The sequence below is a fragment of the Lithobates pipiens genome, unplaced genomic scaffold (assembly GCF_037356315.1).
Source record: "Lithobates pipiens isolate NorthernLeopardFrog02 unplaced genomic scaffold, aLitPip1_a1.2 Scaffold_10, whole genome shotgun sequence".
In the NCBI taxonomy this organism is placed as follows: Eukaryota; Metazoa; Chordata; class Amphibia; order Anura; family Ranidae; genus Lithobates; species Lithobates pipiens.
In genome coordinates, this window is record NW_027507686.1 from 159,914,067 (window position 1) to 159,940,337 (window position 26,271).

A 26,271-nucleotide genomic window follows, 5' to 3' on the forward strand; every position below is an offset into this window, starting at 1 on the left:
ACAAGGATGTAGCATATTGTGTACAAGAGGTTATATGAGTTAGATTCCTTTTCAGTTAGCTCAGGCTATGCTTGCTTACAAAGTTTATAGAAGGTGGCTTTAATCACAGCCTATTATTGCTGAGATCTTGTTGCCTTGACAGAAAGCTGTAAAACACACTCAGAAGAGGCAGGACTTGACTGATGGTTTATTGGCAAGTCTCTAGGTGTGTTGTGCTGGTGACAACCCTCCACCTGAGTGCCTTCCTGCCTGGTATGCTGGATTGTTTCTAGATCCAGGGGCAGTAGTGACCATTCAGTGTAACAATACCATCTGCCTGCCTTGCTTGAAGGGATAGTAAGGTTAGGGGGTGCTGCAAGGCAGGGTAGACAAGCAAAGACAGCTGGGTGTGGTGGGTTTGTGATCGCTCAGCTGGAAGAAGGTGCTGGGGGGTAATTAGACGAAGCCACACAGCTGTGCATGGCAGGGGGCATGAAGCTATGAATAGAAAAAAGCTCTAAATATTAGGGTATAAGGATTGGGTTAATGGAAGGCTCAGGGTAGTCATGGGTGAGACAAGAGCTGTGAAAAAGAGTAATTCATTAATACATAGAAGCTGAGTAAATGTGTATTGACGACTAATTGATGTTTTTTTTATTTTTTTCATACAAATAAATCCAATATATGGCAAATTAGAAAATGTCTAAAATGTGCAGTATTGTAAAATCATGAATATTCCAGGAGATAATTTAATATAATCATATTTGGAGTATTAGATTGTAAGCTTTTAGCACAGAATGTTTATTATTGTTCTTTTATATTGTCTGCTTAGCATTACCTGTTGCCTTATATTGTATATACATTTTATTAGAAATAAAAACAAATACAAGATTTGTAGGATTGATAAAAATCAAAGGTGCAAATAAATGTCACAAATATTTAAAGAGTGTAATGTAAATGTTTCAGGGATCAGAAACACAGAAATGTTACAATAATATAAACAGTATAATGAAAATGTTTTCTAAAGGGATTAAAATGCAGAAAATGTTACACTAATATAAAGAATATAATAAAAATATCTTCTATAAGGATATCATGGAGAAGTACTCAACCTTCTCAGCTGTCAGTATTCTTCATTTCTGGGGATCCAAAAGAAAACAAAAAACATGTTTTTTTAATAGAATTCAATATACAGTAACAGATTTAATATTCAGGAGAATTAAAAAAAATATATAGTGGAGGAGTTGCAAAGCTTTACCAAACAGGTGTTACCAAGGTCACCCTAATGTGATAGATTCATGGTTTAGTGAATTGCACCTATAAATATTGAAGATGGGAATTTTATATGTTATTCTGGGTATAAATCTAGACACTAGAGATAAGCAAATAAGATTGTGTATTAATTCATTATTTCCATGAATGCTGAAAACTGATATCTCCAGATCATGGTCAGCCCATTGGCTGATGTGATTTGTGCATATCTTCCATTAAATGGGGGCAGACGTTACAGTTTATTTGAACCTAAAAAACAGCATCTGTATGCTAGAGTATTATGCAGCATCGGTATGGGATTGTCATGGATTGAAGTGAAGAACATCTGAGTGTTGGAAGGGGAGAGGATCTGCACACAATTAAGGCATGGAATGTAAGTACATGAATACTAGGGGATATGCACAATATCAAGCTACGTGTACAAGAAATGTCAAAAGGGTAGTAAAGGAAGAATAGAGTTGTAACAGCAGCAAGGAAGACAGGAGAGATATGTTGTAGGCGCCGAAGGGTCACAACAGGTGCACATGGATAGGCTATGCCTAAGGCAGAAATCTTCCAGTTTGTGACTACTATATTTTTGTTTTAGACTGAAACCCGTGTCCACCTGTTCATGTTGAGTAAGAAGCAGTATAGGGCTCCCAAGATAAAGCTAAATATGGTGTTACTCTGAAACAGACTGTAAAATTCATGTTCTGATACCGGAGGGGCTATACTAGATTCTGCTATGAGTTCTGGAACCCAAAGGAGACCACAGGTCCTGTTTGTCTAGCTGCATATTGAATTATTAAGACAGATTTTACTGTGCAAGAAACTTACACTTATCACTTGGGCGGTAATGGGAGAATGACCCTATGTCACATTGCGATAGCAACCTAGATAAAGGACAATAGCTTGGAGACCATGAAAAAAACACATTCATTTTCAAATTTCATTGTCCCTCTATGAAGGAAAGTCTGCTTCTCATTTTTGGTCTGGTTGTGGATTTTGTTAATTTTTTGCTTATTGTAAAAATGATGGTCTTCATTGGAGACCATATAAAAAACACATTCATTTTCAAATTTCATTGTCCCTCTATGAAGGAAAGTCTGCTTCTTATTTTTGGTCTGGTTGTGGATTTTGTTAATTTTTTGCTTATTGTAAAAATAATGGTCTTCATTTATTTGTCAAAGAGTGGGAAGCAGGTACAACAAAAAGTTTTCTTCTTTCATTTTCAATTAATGGTTGCTAAAGGCAATACTGGCAGATTGGTTTACAGACACTTTGGTAATTTATGTCCTAGGTTGTGATAAAACAGTTTAGAATGGATAAATCCTGAAATCTGAGGTTTGACTGATATTTAAAGTTTCTGTAGATGGCACTGCTGCTCACATACATGACTAGTACAAAATAATTCATAACATACTGCATAAGTGTGAAAGTTCAGCCAGTCATGGAATGTCAGGCTACCCACATTGTTGTGAATATGATGGGTTATTTAAATCCCTTGGTTTCTTACAGTATATCTTATGCAGAGTATTGCACCTGTTGTCTAGAGCCACATACTGGCTGTATGCATTATCCCTTCTTGGGCCTGATGCACACAAGATATGTGTTATATATATATTTTTTCCTGAATGCCTTTGATCTTGGCTGCAAAAAAAAAAGAAGGACACAGCTACATGCATTTACACATGCGCATTAAGTGCTCAAGTATTTATTCCTTCCAATGGGTAGAAAATTTATTTATTTTGGCCATTGAAAGGAATAAATGCTCAAGTGCTAAATGTGTCTCGAGTTTAGGCACACTTATATGCATATACATGCATTTAGGCATGTCAAGCATTTTTACTGCCTAAAAGCTCCTCTCCTAAACGTTTTGGTGATTTTTTTTTTGTACCCTGTAAAGGCTCCTTTTCTATCACGCCTGTCAAAGCCTATCTGTGCAGGGCCAAAAAGGCTGGTGCATTTGCAGGCTGAAAAAATTATGAACGCTGGCGTTTTTTAAACCCTGTATGCATGAGGCCTAAAAGTAAACCTGCCATAGACCACTCCAACTCACACTGAGTATATGATGAAAAAAATATATAAGCAGAGGTAACCTTCACTGAAAACTCCATGTCCAATCAATCAATACGTCCGGAAAGGCAAGTGAAGTTAAATGCAAATCTAGACTACAGTAAAAATCAAGTTTTACATCACTGCTTCCTGTCTCCAAAGACGATTCATTTTTGTAATGTGATGGATGCCTCATTGACCAATAGGAAGACTTGGAAGGTGGGAAGTAGAAAGACCAATGTTATGCACAAATAACTTCAGCTACCTTTTTCTGTGGATCTACTTATTTTAATTATTATTATCATAAATTATAGGAATGTATATAGTACTTGACATGGTGTACAATCACATCAGTTCCTGCTCTCATGGGGCTTGCAACCTAAGGACCATGCATCAAATACCTTCTGGATAGGCCATTTAACCTACTAGCATGTCTTTGGAGTATGGGAGGAACCTGGATTGCCCCAAGGCCACCCATTGAAGCACAGGGAGAATATGCAAACTCAATGCATTATTTTAATTTCCATTAAAGTTAACCTCTGCTTAAGCAATTTTTTAGCATATGCTCACATATACGTACATAAAAACAATAAGTGTTGGACAATTTACTGTTGGTTTATTTGTTCCCCAAGCTCCAGAAAAAAACCCTGGTGTCTAGAGGCTGCAGATAGTGACCAAGGTTTTTTTATGTCACAAAAATGATATTGAAAGTTTTTCATAAACAATACATAATTCAATTAGCAGTGACCAAGGTTTTATGGGTTAGAGCAGTGGTCTGTGTAAAGTGATCCGACATGCCCTCTGCTAAGTCAGTGTGAGTTTTGCTGATTGCACTCTTGTAGCTTGAACAAAGCAGGGAGGAGAGAGGGTCATGGCAGACTGATGCTTCTACAGATTGCAATATTGTTTAGCTACAGTCTTCAGATGGACAAAATAATTCTCTGCTAGGGCTAGGGGAATTTCCAGAGAGAGAAAAACAGACAATGCATGTGTAGCATGATAATGTTACTGTTTGTTTGCCTTTAACAATTTTGTCCCTACCTCACTCCGTAGCTAGGAGATGCTCTTTGCAATTAGCCCCACCCTTCTTCTTCATGCCATGCTTTAGCTTCCATTCACCACATGTGCTGTATTCTGTTGGAGCTGGACACACTATGATTTTTTTCTTTACCTATCTAATGTTCATATGTGAAGCTCTGCACAAGTTTTTCTATTAACGTTTTCTACAATTTGAAAGATGTAATTTAGATTTAGGGTCAAAACCTGCTTATTCTCCTGAGACTGTAAATTACAGCTTTCTTGCCACAACTGGATTAGCTATAGAGATAACACTTGCAGTGCTTATGCCACGTACACACAATCAAACTATCCGGCGGACAATCCGCCCCGTGTGTGGGCTCCGGCTGACTTTTTTCCCCCAAAAGTCCAGCGGACTTAGAAAGTAGTTTTGACTCAAAAATTGTCTGCCGGACTGCGAGTCCAGCAGACAATCCGGCCGTGTGTGTGCTAGTCCGCCCGTGTGTGTGCTAGTAGACTTTTGATATAAACTGACTTTCCCGCACAAGGAGGAAAGTCCGTTCATTTTGAACGCGGTTTCAGGTAGCCGAGATGTCGCTGGCCCCATCACCTGGTATGGCCTTAAAGGGGAAGCCCTACCCTGAAAAAATGGCATGGGGTCCCCCCCAAAGCACCTTGTCCCCATGTTGATGAGGACAAGGGCCTCTTCCCAACAACCCTAGCCGTTGGTTGTCGGGGTCTGCATGCGGGGGGCTTATCAGAATCTGGGAGCCCCCTTTAATAAGGGGGTCCCCAGATACTGGCCCCCCACCCTATGTGAATGAATGTACAATGTACCCCTACCTATTCACCTGGTGAAAAAAAATGTAAAAAAATACACAACACAAGGGTTTAAAATAATTTATTGCACAGCTCCGGTGGTCTTCTTCTGTCTTGGGGGGTCTTCTCACAGACTCCTCTGCCACTTCTGCTCTTTTACTAGCTCTTTCACTAGCGGAGGAGCCCGGCTTTCTTCTTCGTCGCCGCCGCCGTCCAGGGGGTCTTCTTCCGACTTTGGGGGTCTTGTCCCCCTCTTCAGGGGTCGTGTCCCCCTATTTGGTTCTTCTTGCCGGGCGTCTGCTCCTTCTTCCAGCTCTTTTACTGGCGGTGGCCCGGTATTCTGTCGTCGCTGTCTTCGTCGCCTTCTCTTCTTCTGTTCTTCTCTTCTTCTTGCTTGAGATGTTGACTCGACGATGTCTCTGGCCATAATGACAGGGACGTGTTGCGCGTCGACTTATATAGGGACAATGGGTGGGGTCACTGGGTGATGTCCCCACCCATTATGATGTCACAGTCCCAGCTTCGCTAGTCCCGGCTACCTGGAGCCGCGTTCAAAATGAATGAACTTTCCTCCGTGCGTGGGCAAGTCCATTCAATTCAAAAGTTGTTTTTGGTATTTTATTTGGGGATAACATCTTGGATGGGGGAAAGGACTTATGGGATGCCCAACTTAATGCATTTGGGTGGCAGAAATATTAATATTAATTCAATCTATACATTGGGGGGAGAACCTCTGGGGGAATCTAGGATGGAAAAGGACCTGGGTGTCCTAGTAGATGATAGCAGAAGCTTGGCATTGCATGTCATTGCTGAGCCTAACAAAGCAAACAGAATATTGGCATGCATTAAATTAATTCCAGAGATAAAACTATAATTCTCCCGCTCTACAAAACTCTCATATTGCCACACCTAGAGTATGCTGTCCAGTTCTGGGCACCAGTCCTCAGGAAGGATGTACTGGAAATGGAGCGAGTGCAAAGAAGGGCAACAAAGCTAATAAAGGGTCTGGAGGATATTAGTTATGAGGAAAGGTTTCAAGCACTGAACTTATTCTCTCTGGAGAAGAGACGCTTGAGAGGAGATATGATTTTAATTTACAAATACCATAATGGTGACCCCACAATAGGGATAAAACTTTTTGGCGGAAGGGAGTTTAACAAGACTCGTGGCCACTCATTAAAATTAGAAGAAAAGGGATTTAACCTTAAACTACGTAGAGGGTTCTTTACTAAAAGAGCGGCAAGGATGTGGAATTCCCTTATACAGGCGGTGGTCTCAGTGGGGAGCATCGATAGTTTCAAGAAACTATTAGATAAGCACCTGAACAACCACAACATACAGGGATATAAGGTAATACTGACATATAATCACACACATAGGTTGGACTTGATGGATTTGTGTCTTTTGACCTCACCTACTATGCAACTATGTAACTTGTAAAGAACAAAAAAAAGGGAAAAACTTCCTTCCTCTGTACAAAAAGATCCTGAACTGCTTTCTTTCCTTTCTTCGCACAGTCCTTCGTAGATTAGTAGCAAAAGTTCATTACAGACTAGGAGCTCTTGGAGATGGCACAAAAATTGAGGCAAACTGCATGCAGGAGTGTATCCTCTTCTTGTGTAGAACTGCTCCCAGCTACACTGCATGCAGGCACTATCAGCCCTCCCCTGTTCTGAAGAACTCCCTGGGAAAGGGATAAAGGGGTTAAGCATAACGCTGTCCTTTAGAAAGCTTGCTACATGTTGCAGTCTCTCCCCTTGCAATCCCTGGGTTTGCTGATGTACTCACTCTGTCCTCCTTGCTCCCACTGCTCTCATGCAAGATTCCAAGTCAAACTGCTCTGCTGAATGGATCCTTCTGAGCCAGCCCGAGCCAAGCCTGGGGATGGGGTCTCCCCTACACCTAGGAGACCCCTCCTAAGCCACCAACAGCTTCTTCAGCACTCCAACTTCCCTGCTAGCATGACTCATCCATATTTAAGGGCTGGCCTAGCCACCCTCCCAGAACAATACACCTGGGGATCGGCCAGGTTCCCCTACATATGCAGCTCAACCCTCCTGACCTCCGCCCACTAACTTCTATAAGTTTCTCTATACTTCTTGAACCAGGTAGAGGCACCAGAGTTCCAGCCTGACTTGCAGTAAACCTTGACCCAGATTCCTGGCTCACACCTACCATGAGTCAATAAATTTGCCTGCACTAAACCAACAGCACACTAGAGGGTGCTAACGTTAATTTTTTTTTAGCCTAAGCTTGAGAGTCATGTGGGAATGGTCCTCTGAAATATGATTATTTTTGTCAGTTGCCTGGCAGTCTCAAATAACAGAGCCCAGTATTTCCAAATGTTCTTCACAAAGAAGATCTATCATTAAACATGTTTTAGTGTTTTAAATGCCCTGGGGGAACAAGAAAAGCAGATAAGGGAGTACAGCCTGCCCTCCAGTACTGGATCCAGGCCCCTTCAGTTCAACAGGGGTTCAGAGCAGCTGCTGAGCAGAAGGATCAGCTGTACTTTATCACTGGAACTGACCTTCCTGTGGCTCCCCTTCCCAACAGCTTCAGAGATTGTTTTAGAATACGGAGTGTGGGTGGGGGGGTGGGGCAAATTCTGCATTTGTAAATTCCAAAAGCCAGTATAAATTGATGGTAGTGGTTAAAAAAAATACTTAAGCGCTTAACTAATCTATTTTTGTATAATTAATTTTTAAGGGGTGGGGGGTCTATGCCTACATACTTTTGCTAATAGGTGTCCATCATTCCCATCTTAAAAAGTTTTAAGGTATGGGGGGGCGCTAGTAAATATGGTACCAATGGTACCAATCACTCAGTGTGTTCATTTATAACCAAAGCATATGTAGCACTGACCCCTGAAGGAGTGGCTGGTTTTGTTGGGCTTACCATTACCTTCTTGACCTTGTGTACGTCTAGGAGTTTCCCGAGGTATATGGCCCAAAGAACTGCAGAGACTGACACTGGATCCAATTTTGGTATATTTATTTGACAACAAGTAGACAGAACAGTCTCTCAATGAAGGGTAGAGGGTTGGGTAGGAAGTTCAGGTACTTTTGGAACTGCAAAAGGTAGGAAGTCTCTCACTATAGAAATCCAGAGAATTGCCACTCACAACTGGATTCTCACAGCTACCGGATAGACCTCCTCTCACTAGGCCTAGCAGCCGATGGAGTATTTGAGTAAAGCGAAGCCTCTGCCACAGACTTGCATATAGAACACTTGAACAAATTCTCTGCCACAGACATGAATATAGAACACTTGTGAATAAAGTCTCTGCCACAGACTTGGATGTAACGGAAGGATGTAGATAAATTTAGAGAGCTATCATACGATACCAGTATCTCGCAGCCGGTCCGGCGATACCGTATGAGTGTAGATTCGCTTGGTGTCTTTCAACTGAGCCTCCAGGCTCTTTCTGAGAAGCCAGCCTTCAGCGTGGCCTTCTCCCGAAGATTCTTCCCCTGGTTGCTTCTCCAGTTGCTGGGCCTCTCCACAACTGAGACGGTATCGGACTACCTTTGAATCCTCCTTCCAGTTACTTTGCCTCGGACTAGCCAGCCCTGAGACTCGGAATTAGATGGATCCACACCCCAGGTCATTAGGGTCATGGGGGCTGGTCAGGAGGACCAGGACCAAGCAGACAGAAAGCCCTTCTGGACCGGAACCCAGAAGCACAGGATGTCAGTACCTTAAGTACCCTCTCCCAAAATGCACAGCAGAAGACACTCCCACTGGGCTGGTTCCGAGAAAGAATGGCACTCAATGCGCCTAGCTAAACTGCGTTCTCACACTTGCCAGAAGTTACAGCGACACCTGTGGCCAAGCAGAACCCAGTGCAATCCAGCCAGACTGGTACTGAAACCATAATTTGGTATAATTGACCCTAAAACCCAACTGTGGTTTTAAGAATTTTAAATAGAGAAAAACACATAGCGCGTGCTCTTCAGGAGCCGGCACTACACATAGTAAACTGTGTTTGCTATGATTCAGTTTGTGAGTGAACAGGAAGCTTCAGAGTGCTTTCAATACATTCATCTCCAGTGCAGAGAAAGGGATTGGGGAATCAATATTTCACCAGAGTGCACCCAACAGGGCAGTTAAAATTTGTAAAACTTTTCTTTTTTTTTTTTAATTAGTTAAAAAAAAGGAAGAACTCAATCACATCTGCTTTGCTATCAGCAATCAGCATTCAGATCATTCTTCAGAGAGCATTTGACATGCATATCTCCTCCTCGCTGCCTGCTATAACCCCGCACTGCCCATTGCATGAGGTTGCAAAGCACTTGTAGATCAGCAGGGGGTATAATTCCTGCACTGGCTGAGAAGCAAAGTATTGCAGCCACTGCATATGTACACCCCAGCTGCTGCCTCTTTAGCTAAAGGGGGTAGCAGTTGGGGGCAGGAAAGGCACAGGTCAAAAGTTGGATCTTACCACCCCCAACCACACTCTGGCCATGTGAATGAGTGGTTTGTTCATGCGGCTGAAGCTGCCTGTTACTCTATGGGGTTGCAGTGGCTGTATAAACACAGCCACGAGACCTAATTTGGCAGGTATTGGTAAGTGGTCCTGAATGCACACTGTCTGTTTGGGCACGTACATCTGCATCCACACATCTGGCAAATTACAACCTGCGTCTGTTCATACAGCTGAGGTCCCAATAAACAAACCATTGATTTACACTGTGCAGGCCGCAGCCCTCATTTGAATGAGCCCCAAGACCTCATTCACACACAAAGCTTTATTAGTTAGCTCAGTACAGTTTTATCTTTTATATTTAGTGGGAATTTTCTTGTGTTTGTGCCCTGTAACAATGATTTTAGTGTATTTTTAGAAAAAATATTATTTCATATTTTCAGGGCCTCGTAGGCTGTATTGGGCCCGTGATTATAACAGCAGCCCCAGGAACACGTGCATATAGTACTTAATCCAATTCAAATAAATCTGGTACATTTCTTTCAATTGCATTACAACAAAAGCAGTGCAGAGTATTACAGTCCCTTTTAAGAAAAAGCAACAGCCCGAGTATAAAAGCCTGTATTTTGCCAGCATGTTGCAGGGAATTTCCCTTGCTTAGTGTGGGGAAGCAGTGGTCTCTCTGCAGAAGTCTGACATTTACCCCTGCTCAGTCAGAACTAGAGCTCTCCTATCAGCAAATCTCATGCACACCTGCAATGTGTTTAACTGATTTAAAGTGAAAGTTGATGACACTGTAAGGTTCTCTTGGGAGTTGGGAGACAATTAATGAAGTTGGGCAGCTACCAGTGTACTCAGGAGCTGGGAGGCATAATATCATATTTATTACATTTTATTGACTTCATGTGGAACATTTTTGTGATCCGATGTTGCAGGTTTGTAGCTGTATCTCCATATCAATTTCCTTTCTGAAGAGCTTCTTTAGGGCAATCAATTATCAAAATAAGCCACTTGTAGAGTGTTTTTGTGAAAGTCCATTAAGCCCTTTCTTCATCTCAAGTTTCCTAAAACCCCATACATACTATCAGATTATCTGCTGAGTTTTTCCTTCAGATTTACCAAAACCATATAATATGAGGACAAACCTTAGGAGTTTCAATGTGTATGCAATCAGGCAGGCCCTTCTACTACATGGTTTTGGTAAATCTGAAGGAAAAAGCAGATAATCTGATAGTGTGTATGGGGCTTAAGAGTGCTAAAGTATGCAGAACTCTAATATGCAAATCTTGACTTTTATTATAAAGTCAAGGACTGCCACACCCCTTTTGTCTTTTTCAACTCACTGCTAGTTAATTAATGTAACGGGCACCTTCAACATCCAACAGGTATGTACTGAACGAAGACATTCTAAGCAAAAGTTAAAATTTTCAGATCCAATCTTTTTAAAATCTACCATGCAGCACTTTGTACAAAACCACACAATACATAATAAATGATAATAAAACTTCAAAACTAATCTCTCACACCCTACAAATTCACAAAGTAATAAAGTGTATAGTGCTAGCAACAATTGTGCAGGAACTTTAATTAAAAACAAATCAATCAAAATAAAGTCTACTTTACCAAAAAAAAGTGCATGTGTGCTGTGTTTTTAATATTCAGTCAAACTAGTGAATACTCCACGCAGTTCAACCCACTCCTATTAGGGTACAGACTCATCGAATTAAATTGCCTTTCTGGAAACAGATTGGCAAAAATAGCTTTGTTATATTCCACAACAGGGGCAACTCAAATTCCTCCTTCCAGAGGGTAAATCTCATTCAAAGTAGATTTTGCAAAACCCAGGAAAAAAGGAAATATCAGCACAATGGTGTAATTCCATAAAACTACAAATTTGTATTCCTTTAAAATCATACTTGCAAGCACAGGCTATTTTTCAGTTGTCTCAGAGCCGCTGATGTTGACAATGCGGACAGCTGCCAGCTACAACTGCTGCTCGCCTGAGACGCCAGTCTTTGCTGTCTGTCTCTCCAGACTTGACAGCCTGCACACTTACACAGAGTGAACCACACCTCAATGGCTTTTCAATCGTAGAGGACCTTCTCAAGAAGGGGTGTACACTTGGCACATCTGCTCCACGAGGATAACTCTGCACAAGTTACACCCCTTTGCCCTGAGGTCAGTAACTCTGTCTTTTTTTTCTCCAACCTCTTGGGTTCCAGAATCCCCTCCCTGATAGGCAGACTTCTACCGCATTGAGATTTAAGTCTTCACTGCCCAGCCAAAAATGCTCCCACAACTAGCAGCTATTTCTCAGGCATTCTCACCACCCATGGAGGAGCTGATATTCGTCTCCTTATGCCATGCTGAGCCCCGCCCTGCACTACCCCCCTCCCTCCAGTGCAGCACTGATCCCTGACGACCCCCCCGGCAGTGCTGCTAGCCGATGTGCCTCCGGTGTGCCTCCGGTGTGCCTCCTCATACTCCCCCTCCCAAGGAATCAAACTGTCAAAAGATATTCCTCTTCCCCATTCCACTCTAACCCTCATCATGTAGTGCACCCTCCTCCAGTGCAGCACCGATCCTGGGCTCCCCCTCATGCAGGGCTTCTGGCTGGCTTCCCCTCCTCCCCCAGCCGGCTCCACCAGATTGGTGCAGGTACTGTGTTAAGGATGGGGGGAGCACTGGTAAACATCATATGTTTACCAGCCCCTTACTGAATGAACACAGAGAGCAATGCATACCGATCGATCGCTCCTGTGGCAATTCATCATTCAAGTATAGTGAACTGTGTTTACTATGCTTTCATTTGTGAATTATAGAGGCTTCTATTCATTAATATGCAGTGCAGGGACTCTGTCCTCAGTCACTTTGTCTGTATCAAAAAAGAGACCCCATCAAAAAGAAAAAATGTAAAATAACATTGTAAAAAAAACAAAAAAAACAACGTAAAACGGTGAAAACAGTGATTTGATAAACATTTGCGTAACTATTGCAGGGCCTAAAAAATCATCTATTGTGGGGATTGTACCGGGGATCAGTCTGTGCCCCAGTACAACCCCCTAGGTCAGTCTGACTGACTTGAGGGGATTGTACTGGGAGGGCAGACTGACCTGGGGGAGGGGGATTATACTGGGTGACAGACTTACCTAGGACCACATTACTCTGCTACTTGGTGTGTCCAAAGGTGCCCAGGGTCTTTTACAATCCTAGAAAAACCCTTTGCACAATGAGAACCATACCCACGGTTCACAGTGGCATTCTAAGTATACCAACTTCTGATCTTGCACACAGGCCCACTATTTTCATAAAATGCCACTGGCTATGATGTAGCAGGATGGGGGCTGTACTTGGCAACCAACTAGTCAAATTTGCTAACAAGTTCAGAGTCACATTGCTAGTTAATACAAAATTGTGTAGAGAAAGAAAACGAAATGCAGAATTATGTGTTGCTTTTACCAGCATTTTAAGTTGGTGACAGGCAAGTTGAGATACCTATTGTGATATGAAAATTTTAATCTTGATGTTACATCTTGCCAGCAACAGGTTCACTGAAAGTGGCCGATAACCTACTTACCTGCTTTAATGTGTTGCTCTCCTGCTGGCTGGATGAACAAGGCATTCCTCACTGATAGAAATATTGCAGAATGTAAAGCTGGCCACACATTTGGATTCTCCCTTCCACATAAACAAGGTTAATGAAGGAATCTCAGCTGCCAGGACATTGTATTCTGACAGCTTGCCCTGCTGCTGTCAGAATGTGCCGATCGCATCTGCAGCTAATTGACTGCAGCCGCTGATCGATTTTAAATGGTCCAACGTGTCTCTTTGATAGAAGTCGATCAGTCAACTTCTGTCAGGTGGGGACAGCTACACACTCATCAAAATTTGCCTGGTCCCTGCTGAACAGGTTGAATTTCAATCAGTGTATGGCCTCCTAAGTCTCCAGCTCAGAAAAAATGTCAAACTCACCTGGTCAGTGATGGTGAAACATGGAATTCATTTTTTACCCGGCTTAGCTCTGTAAAGCACATTTTCTTGGTAGCATGCTATCACCAGCGATAGTTACATAGTTAGTCTGGCTGCAACAGACACAAGTCCATCTAGTTCAACCAATAAAAGGAAAAAAATAAATTATATATATATATATATATATATATATATATATATATATATATATATATATATATTGAGCTAAATTATAAACACAACACTTTTGTGTTTGCCCCTATTTATCATGAGCTGAACTCAAAGATCTACAACTTTTTCTATGTACACAAAAAGCCTATTTCCCTCAAATATTGTTCACACATCTGTCTAAATATGTGTTATTGCACTTCTCCTTTGCCGAGATAATCCATCCACCTCACAGGTGTGGCATATCAAGATGCTGATTAGACAGCATGATTATTGCACAGGTGTGCCTTAGGCTGGCCACAATAGAAGGCCACTCTAAATTGTGCAGTTTTGTCACACAGCACAATGCCACAGATGTCACAAGTCTTGAGAGAGTGTGCAGTTGGCATGCTGACTGCAGGAATGTCTGCCAGAGCTGTTGCCCTTGAATTGAATGTTTATATCTCTACCATAAGCCGTCTCCAAAAGCGTTTCAGAGAATTTGGCAGTGCATCCAACCGGCCACACAACCACAAACCAAGTGTAACCACACCAGCCCAGGATCTCCACATCCAGCATCTTCCCCTCCAAGATAATTTGAGAACAGCCACCCGGACAGCTGGTGCAAACCAAAGAATTGCATAACCAAAGAATTTCTGCACAAACTGTCAGAAACCATCTCAGGGAAGCTCATCTGCATGCTCGTCATCCTCACTGGGGTCTCACCCTGACTGCATGTATCCCGGTTTTCACTGTGCAGGGCAGCGTACATGGTGTTGTGTGGGTGAGCGGTTTGCTAATATCAATGTTGTTAATCAAGTGGCCCATGGGGACAGTGGAGTTATGGTATGGGCAGGCCTATGCTATGGACAACAAACATGTATTTTATTGATGACATTTTGAATGCACAAAGATCCTGAGGCCCAATGTCATGCCATTCATCCACAATCATCACCTCATGTTGCAGCATAATAATGCATGGCCCCATGTTGCAAGGATCTGTACACAATTCCTGGAAGCTGAAAATACCCAATTTCTTTGATGGCCAGCATACTCACTGGACATGTCACCCATTGAGCATGTTTGGGATGCTCTTTATCAGCATATACAACAGCGTATTCCAGTTCCTGCCAATATTCAGCAACTTCGCACAGCCATTGAAGAGGAATGGACCAACAATCCACAGGCCACAAGCAACAACCTGATCAACTCTATACGAAGGAGATGTGCTGCACTGCATGGGGCAAATTCTGACAGTTTTTTCGGACCCCCTCCCCAAAACAGTAAAACTCTACATTTTAGAGTGGCCTTTTATTGTGGCCAGCCTAAGGCACACCTGTGCAATAATTATGCTGTCTAATCAGCATCTTGATATGCCACACCTGTGAGGTGGATGGATTATCTCGGCAGTGAAGTGCGGTGAAGTGCTCACTAACACAGATTTAGACAGATTTGTAAGCAATATTTGAGAGAAATATGCCTTTTGTGTACATAGAAAAAGTCAGTGTATATACAAATACAATCCTATACCCACAGCTGAACCAGAGAAAGGCAGCCCCCCTTCCCCTAATAAAGCATATTCCAATTTGCTCCAACAGGGGAAAAATTCCTTCCTGATCCCCTAAGAGGCAATAGGATATTCCCTGGAACAACTTTACCTATAAATGTTAGTATCCAGTTATATTATGTACATCCAGGCCTTTCTTAAAGCGGGAGTAAACCCGCAGATGTTTTTTTTTTCTACCTGCAAAGGAAAAGGCATAATGAGCTAGTATGCACCGCCGGGCTTTCAGCCGAGAATCCCCTTGTGCGCATGCGCCGCTGCAGCCAGCGGCGCATACCGAGGGGAATATCTTCTAAACCGTACAGGTTTAGGAGATATTTTTTTTACCTACAGGTAAGCCTTATTATAGGCTTTCCTGTAGGTAAAAGTAAAAAAAAATGAGTATACAACCACTTTAAATTAATCTACTGAGTTTACCAGAACCAGCTTTTGAGGGAGTCTATTCTACATTTTCACAGCTCTTACTGTGAATAAGCCTTTCCGCATTTGGAGATTAAATCTCTTTTCCTCTACCAAGTTCACTATATGGACCACTTATGTATTTTTTACATGTTGATCATATCCCCCCTTAATCTCCTTTTCTCAGTCAGTTCCTCTAATCCTTCCTCATAGCTGAGCTCCTCCATGCCTCTTATCAGTTTGGTTGCTCTTCTCTGCACTTTCTCCAGTTCTCTGATATCCTTTTTATGAATTGGTGCCCAAAAGTGAACTGCATATTCCAGATGAGGTCTTACTAATGGTTTGTACAGTGGCAAGAAAGGATTTTGCTTGCTTTGGAGACCGCAGCTTGGCATTGCATGCCATTATTAAGCATGTGATCTAGCAGAACACCCAGATCCTTCTCCACCATTGACTCCCCCAGCTGTTCTCCTCCTAGTATGTATGATGCGTGCATGTTTTTAGCTCTCAAATGCATAACTTTACATTTATCAACATTAAACCTCATTTGCAAAACAGTTAACCAATTAAACAGTGCATTGAGATTGGCTTGTAAATTAAAGACATCCTGTAACCACTGCATAGCTTAGTGTCAACCGTGTCATCAGCAAACACTGAAATGGCACTTTTAATCCCAGACCCTATATCATTTATAGAGATATTAAAAATAAGGGTCCCAACACTGAAACTTGGGGTACACCACTGATAACCTTAGACTATTCAGAGTAAGAATCATTAACCACTACTCTCTGAATTCTGTCTTTTATCCAGTTTTCTATCCATTTGCAAACTGATCTTTCCAAACCTGTAGACTTTACCTTACACATTAGCCGTGTGTGGGAAACTGTGTTAAACGTGTTGGCAAAATCCAAGTATACCACGTCCACAGACACTCATTTGTCCAAGGTTTTACTTACCTCCTCATTAAAAGAAATCTGATTTGTCTGCCAACTTCTGTCTTTCATGAATCCATGCTGTCTGTTGCTTAAAACATTTTTTTCCAGCAGCCCTGGAGCTGCAGCTCCAATAGCCCCTATGTTAATGCGGCCCTGGCAAGAACTCATCTATGTGGTCTTCTATTAAACTCTCCAGTATCTTCCCGACTATAGAAGTTAAACTAACAGGACTATATTTACTTGGTAAAGACTTTGATCCCTTTTTAAATATAGGCACCACATTGGCCTTATGCCAATCCAGTGGTACTATTCCAGTCATTAACGAGTACCTACAAATTAGAATCAATGGCTTTGAAATTACCAATATCAGTCATGTCATATAAACCTAATGCCCCGTACACACGAGCGGACTTTTCAACATCCAAAGTCCGAAGGACCGAGTCCGTCAGACTATCCGATCGTGTGTGGGCTGCAACGGACTTTTGATTCGCCAAAGTCTGACGGACTTTAGAAATGAAGCATGCTTCAAATTTTCCCGACGGAACTCCGCCGGACCCGGTCCCCTTCGAAAACTCCGCTCGTGTGTATGCTACTCCGACGGACTAAAACCGACGCTAGGGCAGCTATTGGCTACTGGCTATGAACTTCCTTATTCGAGTCCAGTCGTACGTCATCACGTTTGAATCCGTCGGAGTTTAGTGTGATTGTGTGTGGCCAAGTCCGTTCGGCCGAAAAGTCTGTCAGAACTCCGTCGGAATTCCAGCAGAACTCCGACGGAACTCCTTTGGAAGTCTGTCGGACTTAAGTCCGCTCGTGTGTACGGGGCATAAGAGTAAGCAATTACAATATTTAGCACTGAATATTCAGCTTGTGACTCGTTTAAGGTGAAATTTAGAATACAGCATGGGAATTTGATTAGGAGTTTGAAGGGGAAGCAAAGTCACTGGGCTGGTGAGCTGTTAGTAAATTGCCCATAATTAGTGTTTACTCTAAATTCAACGGTTTCCTTGCTTCATACTGAGATGCATTAATTTAATCAGAACAGAACATATGTAGGGCATGTACATATAGTTATGATAATGGAAATGGAGAATCTAGGACTGTGTTTCAATAGCTAGAATTTCCATATAAAAATGCCATCTTGGATAATCAAAACAGATTTTTAAAACAAATTTATGTTAGAAATTAGTGAAAAAATTTAGAACAAATAAACACACAGACTGATACACACACTAAACACACTGTACACATATACGATGCTGCATGGCACTCCAACAGCAATTCTGGAAAACTTCATAAAGCAAACCCTAATTAGATCACAAGGTCATAAACCTTAATAATGGTAATTTCAGCAAATTACTGCTGCAAATCTACCAGCTACAGCAATATTGAATTTCCTATTTTCATTTATTGTATTTTTACCTCATAAAATAACCAGCTGATTTGTAATGTGCTAAACAATCTTTAGAATATTTTGAAACCTTAATATATGTATATACAGTACTATATTGACGGACTTGTTCAGAAAGATAAATCAAGCAGCCTTTTGTGAGAAGAATAATACTCAGTTTCATGGCATCAAAAGAATATGGGGCACTAAGAAAAATGTTGTCTTTTAGAACAAGTGAGCCTAAGTGTTAGTATGCAAATAAAACTCACTTGGAAGGGAAATGAGCTGTGTTTGCAAAGATGATCAAATGATATCATTTTGCTGGGAAAGTAATTTTGTTGCTCTAGGTAACACAAACTTTTCTTTGGGTGATGTAGTAATTTATTAGTGTAAGTTTTTTTATTTACAAATGCCATTCTTTGCAACTAATTGATTCCTGGATGCATACGATTGTTAAGCTAGATGTATTTTCTATAGGACACAATTTCATATTTTACATTTAGGCCTGGTAACACCAGCATTGCAATATAAATCCACTGATGTGTGCTGTGGGCAGGGCAATGTTCTGTGTTTTCTGCATCACCCATCTTACTAATTCTTTTGTTTCAACTTTATTGAGATGTCAAAATAACATTTCAATCATCTTTATGTACAGTAGCATGTAGCATTGTGGTGTGGTGTGTCGCAACACCCTACAATGAAAAAAAAGGGGGAATGTCCTACTTTTTTCAGTGCACACCACTGAACTGAACTGAATGTATAGGGTGGGAGATAAACTGACAAATTGCTCATACCCAGTGCAGCCTAGTGCATTTAAGACCATTGTTAGGGGGGAAATCCTGTCACTGGTGACCACTCTCCTGTGACAAGATAGCTAACAAACCACTTACCTGCCTTAATGGATTCACTCCTTCGCTGGCCGAACTAGCAAAATGTCACTCTTTGGCTAGGAAGGGAGACTTCATGGTATTCCAATGTTCAATATTCACATCACACATGTTCCTACAAAAGGACATAGAGTAAGTGTGTCCTGTGTCCAGCTGGAGACTGGTGACATCATAAATCAAATCACTAGCACGCCATCAGTGCCGAATTACCAAACAGGAGGAGTGGGCACCAGCCTATGGGTCCCATGCTGTTTATGGGCTCCCCCAACAACAGATCAAAACCATAACGATTTGATCTTGAAATAAAATTACAATCAAGCTTTCCTAAACTGTTTACAAAAGATATAAAAAATGAATCAACGTAAAGAAAAAAAAAAGTAACATTAACCACTTTCAGACCGGACCATTTTGCTGGTCAATGACCAGAGGTCTTTTTACAATTTGGCACTGCGCTGCTTTAACTGGTAATTGCGCGGTCATGCAATGTTGTACCCAAACAAAATTTGCGTCCTTTTTTTCCCATAAATAGAGCTTTCTTTTAAAGGTATTTGACTGACTCTGCGATTTTTATTTTTTGCGATATAAACGTAAAAAGACCGCAAATTTTGAAAAAAAATGATATTTTCTACTTTTTGTTATTAGAAAAATCCAATAAACTCAATTTTAGTCATACATTTAGGCCAAAATGTATTCAGCCACATGTCTTTGGTAAAAAAAAGTCAATAACTGTATATTTATTGGTTTGCACAAAAGTTGTCACATCTACAAACTAAGGTACGTTTTCTGGAATTTACGCAGCTTTTAGTTTATGACTGCCTATCTCATTTCTTGAGGTGCTAAAATGGCAGGGCAGTACAAACCCCCCCCCCCCCCCAAATGACCCCATTTTGGAAAGTAGATACCCTAAGGAAATTGATAAGAGGCATGTTGAGCCCATTGAATATTTTATTTTTTTGCCTCAAGCGATTGGTACCTTAGAACTAAAGGGGGCTAACCCTAACTGCCCTAACAGTTATTACAGTCACAAATGACACCAATGCAAAAAAAAATGCAATTGGTGTCACTGTGACTGGGGGGGCAGGGGTAATTGGGGGGGTGATCGGGGGGTGAAGGGGGGGTGTGAGTGTGCCTGGCATGTTCTACTGTGTAGTGTCGTGTTGGTGCAACTCACCGATCCTCTCTCCTCGGTGCCGGAACGAAAAATACAGACACGGAGGAGAGATTACATCACTTCCTCTGCCTGTGTTTACATTACAGGAGAGGAAGTGATGCAATGCTTCACTTCCATTCGTCAGGAGCGATCGCGAGGGGGTGGCCATGAATGAATGGCCGCCCCCTCATCCCGGATTGCTCCTGAACGGATACCGACCGCCGCTGGCACCGGGGGGGGCTCTATCGGGCCCCCCACCCACGGGAAGGCAGGGACGTACAGGTACGCCCATATGCCTGCCCGTGCCATTCTGTCGACGTATATCGTCGTGCGGCGGTCGGCAAGTGGTTAAAGACTCCTTATAATAAAGTACAGTATATTTTAAAAAGTCCATTGGTAAAAGAAGGAAGGGGAGGAGGCAGGGAAGCTCAGGATGGGATTAAGGGTGAAGACCCGCTTTAGGCTCTAAAACTGTTTTACATGTATTTCATTACAAGGTATAGGTAGGAACAACCTTTTAAAACATAACATCAACCAATAATGATGCACTACAATAAGGTAGGAAAGGGAAAGGGTGTCGGGTGATAACAAAACCTCTTTGTCAACCCGTTAGTAAAGGCCTACTTAAAAGATACTGAGAGGGTGTTCACTGCCCTCACATGATAATTTGTGATACAACATGGCAAGTACACAATGCATACAGTAGGAGGTATAATAGTAACCTGTTATCTTAAGTGCTATTCAGTTAAGGTGCATGTAAACCTCATTCATGAAATCTGACCTGGGCACATATATTTGTAGTGTTTACTTATCTCTCTCCAAAGCCTTAAAGTGGTTGTAAGCCCATGGGTGAAAAAAAAAAGCAACCTGCAAGGCAAAGGCATAATGAGCTAGTATGCATAGCATACTAGCTCATTATGAATAACTTACCTGAGAACGAAGCCCCCGAAGCGGTCCTCCGTCTTCATGTCCGCCGCTGCCTTGGATCCCGGAGTGACTTCCGGGTCTCGCTGCTCTGGCGCTGTGATTCACCGGAGCAGCAATGACGTCACTCCCGCGCATGCGCACGGGAGCCGACACTCGCAACATATGGCCACGATCTGCGGCCTGTCCAGTGCGCCTGCACGCTCGTATAGGTTTAGGAGATATTTATTGGACCTACAGGTAAGCCTTAACCTCCCTGGCGGTATGATTCAGTCTGGAATTAGGTGCTGAAAGCGGTACAATTATTTTGCACGGAAATCTGGCTTTTATTTTGTAGTCCTGTAATTCTTAGGAATAACGCTCTTAAATCTGTTCAAACCAGAGTCTAGCAGACATCCCGGGTATGATAAAGTTTATAATATAATAAAGAATAATAAAAATTATTCAATAATGTAATCAAATCCAAAAACACTGAAAAATTTACACTTTTTGGTTGCTATGGACAATCTCCAAATTCCAGGCAGTAAAAAACAGTATTTATAATATAAAAGTGCATGCAGGGCACTGCACAGACCACTAGGGACAAAGGGGGTGTGTATTTTTTAATACAGCACTGTAATCTGTAAGATTACAGTGCTGTGTGTGTTTTGTGTGTTTTTACTTTTTTGAATTTGCCGCCGTTCTCCGCTCCCGTGCGCCGTAACGCCGCAGGGAACGGAGCTCGGCGGCATTCGGCACTGTGAATCGAGCGGAGGACAGCTCGATCACACAGCACGGCGGACATCGCTGGATCCAGGGGACAAGGTAGGTAACTCTCCCTGTGTCCTCCCCTGCATCGAGCGAAGCCATCCCGAGTCTGGCTCGGGGTTACCACTCCTATCAGTATATTCCTACCCTGAGCCAGACTCGGGATTACCGCTAGGGGGTCAATCTAGGCTTACCTGTAGGTCAAAGTGGTTTGTAAGGCCGCGTACACACGGGCGGACTGTTCGCCCAACCTTGTCCGCTGAACAGTGTTTGGGCGGACAGTCCGCTCGTGTGTGGGCTTTCAGCGGACAGTTTCAGCGGACAGTTGGACGGACAAGGTTTTTCGGAAATTCCGAAAAACTGTCTGCTGAAACCTTGTTTGAGCGAACAGTCCGCCCGTGTGTAGGCTTGTTCGACAAACTAAGTTCCGCGCATGCTCAGAAAGGATTTACACGCCGAAAGTTATAATGCAGTGTATAGGACGTCGTATTTTTCGTCCCGACGTACGGCACGTTCACGTCATCGCGCACGGTTTCAGCGGACTGTTCGTTCGTCGTGTGTGGCCATGTCCGTCCATGCTAATTTTGAGCGGACTGTTTGCCGAAACTGTTGGACGGACAAAGTTGGGCGAACAGTCCGCGCGTGTGTACGCGGCCTAAGGGTTTACAACCACTTTAAGTCCCATGTCTTTCTGCTGCTCCGTTCCTCTGTTATCAGCATAACTTCTGACAAGCTCTTTCCGACACAGGAGATAAAAGCAGCTGGAAATTTGTGTCGGGGAGTTAATGTAGAGATAGATAAACAGATAGCTGGTCTATTTGCAGAACAGCTCTGCATGTTCCTTTGTTCCTTTGTTCCTCTGCCTATGTGGAGGGCGGGTGTGTCTCTTTCCTCCAATCAGCTCACACACAGTGTATGTCCAGATTCCACACCCACTGCTGAAACAGGAAGAAAGCTTTCTAACACGATGTGCAATTTCCAAAGAGTGTAGAAAGGAGAAAACAGCAGATATACATGTAATACCTATGTGGGGAGATTTGTTTCATCTCTGTGTATCATCTGAGGCTGTTCACTACACTGGGTATATGTGAGAGTATACATCCACTTTAAGCATCTCATGACATAAACCTAGGCCATTACTTGTAAAATGACTATAAACTATATAGTGTTGAAACCCTAGTTCGAAAGAGCATTTTTTAATTTATTAAGCACCTCTAGTATGTGTGCTTTGTCTTGGCAACCAGATATTACACTAGTCATTGAGCAAATTCATCTGTCCACAGGTTTTATAGTTCTACCCGTCCTTGTTTGAGTTACAACTGGGGAATCGGCTTCAGTTGAGTGAAATTCCCTTTCCCAGATGATGAATGAGTAGGTTTAGTTGGTCTTTCTGGTTGAGATGTAAACGTTGACAAATCATAGCTTTTCTATAAATCAACAAATTTGTATCTTGGAAACTATATGGATTCTTGCTTTTTGATTCTTTTTTCTTAAATAACATATCATTAGCAGATTGAGAAAAGTCACCTTCTTCAGAGCTGTGTACTGGTGAACTGTTTCCTTCGTTTTTTTTAAACCCAGTTAAGTATTCTTTCTGCACTTCCAGGTAAGGGTTCTTTCTGCACTTCCAGGTTAATTTTCACTGAACCAGCATGAATTGCATCAGTCTGTTCTTTTATTTTAGACTCCGACATGGTAGAAACTATTCCTATTGACTTCTTCAGAGACTTTATGACTTTTATTTACTAAATCAAGTTAAGGTAAACTACATGAATCTTTCCAGTCTTTAGATCATATATCTGGAAAACATGTATTTCAGGGTTGACACTGATAACTTCATAAACGGTTCATTCTCAGATATCAACAAGTGTATGTTTCCCATGCTTCTTTTGGTTTACTAGAACACAAGCTCCAATATGGATTGGTGAGCCATTGTTTTTTTTTTTGGTTGTATCTTATAGTCTGCTTCTTTTGCTTTTCAGTAGAATGCTTCTTTATCCTTGCAATTGCTTCTCACAAACATTTCTCTAAGACAGCAACACATTTCTCACTGTGAACAGTTTCATCCTTCAAAACAGTTCTGAACATGATGACAATAAGTAGCTTTGGGATATGTCCAAACATTAAGATAAAAGGTGGATACCCTGTAGTTTCATCTACAGTACAGACAGTTGTATTCAAATGTGTTTGGATCATCTCTGTGCATTTGTTATTTGCTCTTGGTGGTAAAGATCGCAACATATTTCCAAGTGTATAATTGAAGCATTCTGCTTATTTATGATATGGAATCAAGTGAGATATCCTTACTCCAGCTACTTGTAATAATTCTCTGATCTGTTTGCTTTAGCTCCCCTAAATGCAACCTCTCAGGAAATCCATAAATACAAAAGAAATTATCCCAAAGTCTGTGGTCTACTCATTTTGCAGTTTGGTTATGATATGAGAATGTATGATTTAGTTATGTCAAATGGTCTGTAATTACTAACATGTCAATACTTTTTTTTTATTATTCTCTGCTGATGCATATAAGTTCTAATGGGTAAGAAGTTGCTATGGATTATAAGGGTTACTTCCTTCTTGTCCTCACATTTTACTCATGTAGCACTACCCCCACAGGGGCAGCTGGTTCCCCCAACTCTTGCACGGCCAGGCAATACACATTCTCCACTTGCATCCAAACACAAATGGTCAGTCCCTTGGCCTCATCCCCACAGCCTTGCCCGGTGGTTGTGGGGGCCTGTGGGTGGTGGGATTATCAGAATCGGGAAGCCCCCTTTAACAAGGAGGCCCCCAGCTCCCGCTTCCGCCTACATTGTACCCCTACCCATTCGCCAAAAAAAAGTGTCAAAAAGTAAAAAACTAATTATTAAAACATTTATAAAAAAGTGTCCTGCAATGTCCATCCATCTTCAATCATGGTGCTGACGGACCCGAAAAATATAAAAAAAAATCTCCGCCTCGATGGGAGGTGTCTCACCGACTGCTGTCTTTTCTCAGTGACAGCTGTTATGTAGGCAAGGGCGGGGCCACCTGGTGGAATAGCTGAGTTACCTTGCCCCTTCTGAAGTCATGTGCCGTCAGAGGGGGCAGGGTCACCTGATTATGTCAGTGGGTGGCCCCGCCCCTTGCCTTTATAACAGCTGTCACCAAGAAAAGACAGCAGTCAGCGGGATGCCTCCCATTGCGGCAGAACTTTTTTTTTTCGGGTCTGTTGGCACCATGACTGAAGATGGATCAACATCGTGGGACACTTTTTAATGTTTTTATTTTTTTAATAAAGGAATTGTCAAAAACTGTCTTATGTGTTTTTTACTTTTTGACACTTTTTTCTGGTGAATGGGTAGGGGTACAATGTATCTGATACCCATTTACATGGGGGGGCGGGATCTGGGGGCTCCCTTGGTAAAAGGGGGCTTTCAGGTTCCGATATGTCCCCACCGGGCAAGGGTTGTGGGGAGGAGGCCCTTGTCCCAATCAACATGGGGACAAGATGATTTGAGGGGGACCCCAAAGCACCCTCCCCATGTTGAGGGCATGTGGCCTGGTATAGTTCAGGTGGGGGGGCACTTACTCATCCCCCTATCCTGTCCTTCAGGCTGCATACTTGGATAAGGGTCTGGTATGAATTTTGGAGGGGACCCCCACGCCAATTCTTTTTACATTTTTGGCATGGAGCTCCCCTTGGAATCCATACCAGACCTGAAGGGCTTGGTATGAATTTTGGGGGGGATGCCACACTGTTTTATTTTTTACATTTTGGTGTTCCCCTTAATATCCATACCAGACCCAAAGGGCCTGGTATGGACTGGGGGGTGGGAGACCCACGCCGTTTTTTCACTTGATTTTTATCTACAGTATATTGCCAGGATCCAGCAATACATTACCGCCATGAGCACGTTTAAATGACATTTTTTCCTTTAGAAATGTAATTTTGCTGCGGGACAGTAAAACACATCAGACAGATGCGCTGCTTTACAGTATGCAAAAGAGACGAGAAAGGTGGGTGGCCTGATGCATGAGTCCTTTTAAAGTGTTTATTTCAAACAAAATAGGTATCTACAGAAAATATCACGTATTCATAGGTGGCTAGGTTACAAGAAAAAAGCGCTTAAATAGTATTACATGTAAACCGATGCCCATATAAGGGATAAAAGGTGAATAATCTGCTTATTCGGCTAATGTGTTTCAAGGATAATCCTCTTCCTCAGAGCCTGAGAAGACCAGGTCTGGTCTGTATGTTAATATAGTGGGGGCCAGATGGAGGATGTATCATAGGGTGAATATTGACCAAACGAGAGGGTCATTTTTCACTATTGTGGTATTCCTTCTGCGCCACCGCTCTCTACATGAGGCAGACACCGAATAGATAAGAATACAATTGTAGATGGTATTCTAGTTACTATTCACAGCATATAATGTAAAATTTAAATGTAAGAGATAAGTGTTAAAAATTACTTTTTGTATATATGGATATATGGAAATATTAAAAAAAAAACTTAAGTTAAAAGCTTATATTAAAAACATGTGTTAGAAACAAATATTAGAAACTGCCTCATAGGTGGCTTAATAACAGATATATTATGTTGTTAACCCCCCTGGCAGTATTCCCGAG

The 26,271-nt window shown here is 42.1% G+C and overlaps 1 protein-coding gene across 7 annotated transcripts in view; it reads left to right on the forward strand.

The window, feature by feature from the left end:
* CHRM1 (cholinergic receptor muscarinic 1) overlaps window positions 1-26,271 on the forward strand; it is a 443,365-nt gene that overhangs the window by 1,279 nt on the left and 415,815 nt on the right. For 2 of the 7 annotated variants that reach the window (XM_077458600.1, XM_077458632.1), the window contains exon 1: window positions 1,501-1,624. The exons of the other annotated variants lie outside the window; for them this stretch is intronic. The gene's annotated coding sequence lies outside the window, so the exon portion shown is untranslated. Of the gene's footprint in view, window positions 1-1,500; window positions 1,625-26,271 lie in introns of those variants that run through there. 7 annotated transcript variants of the gene reach the window in all.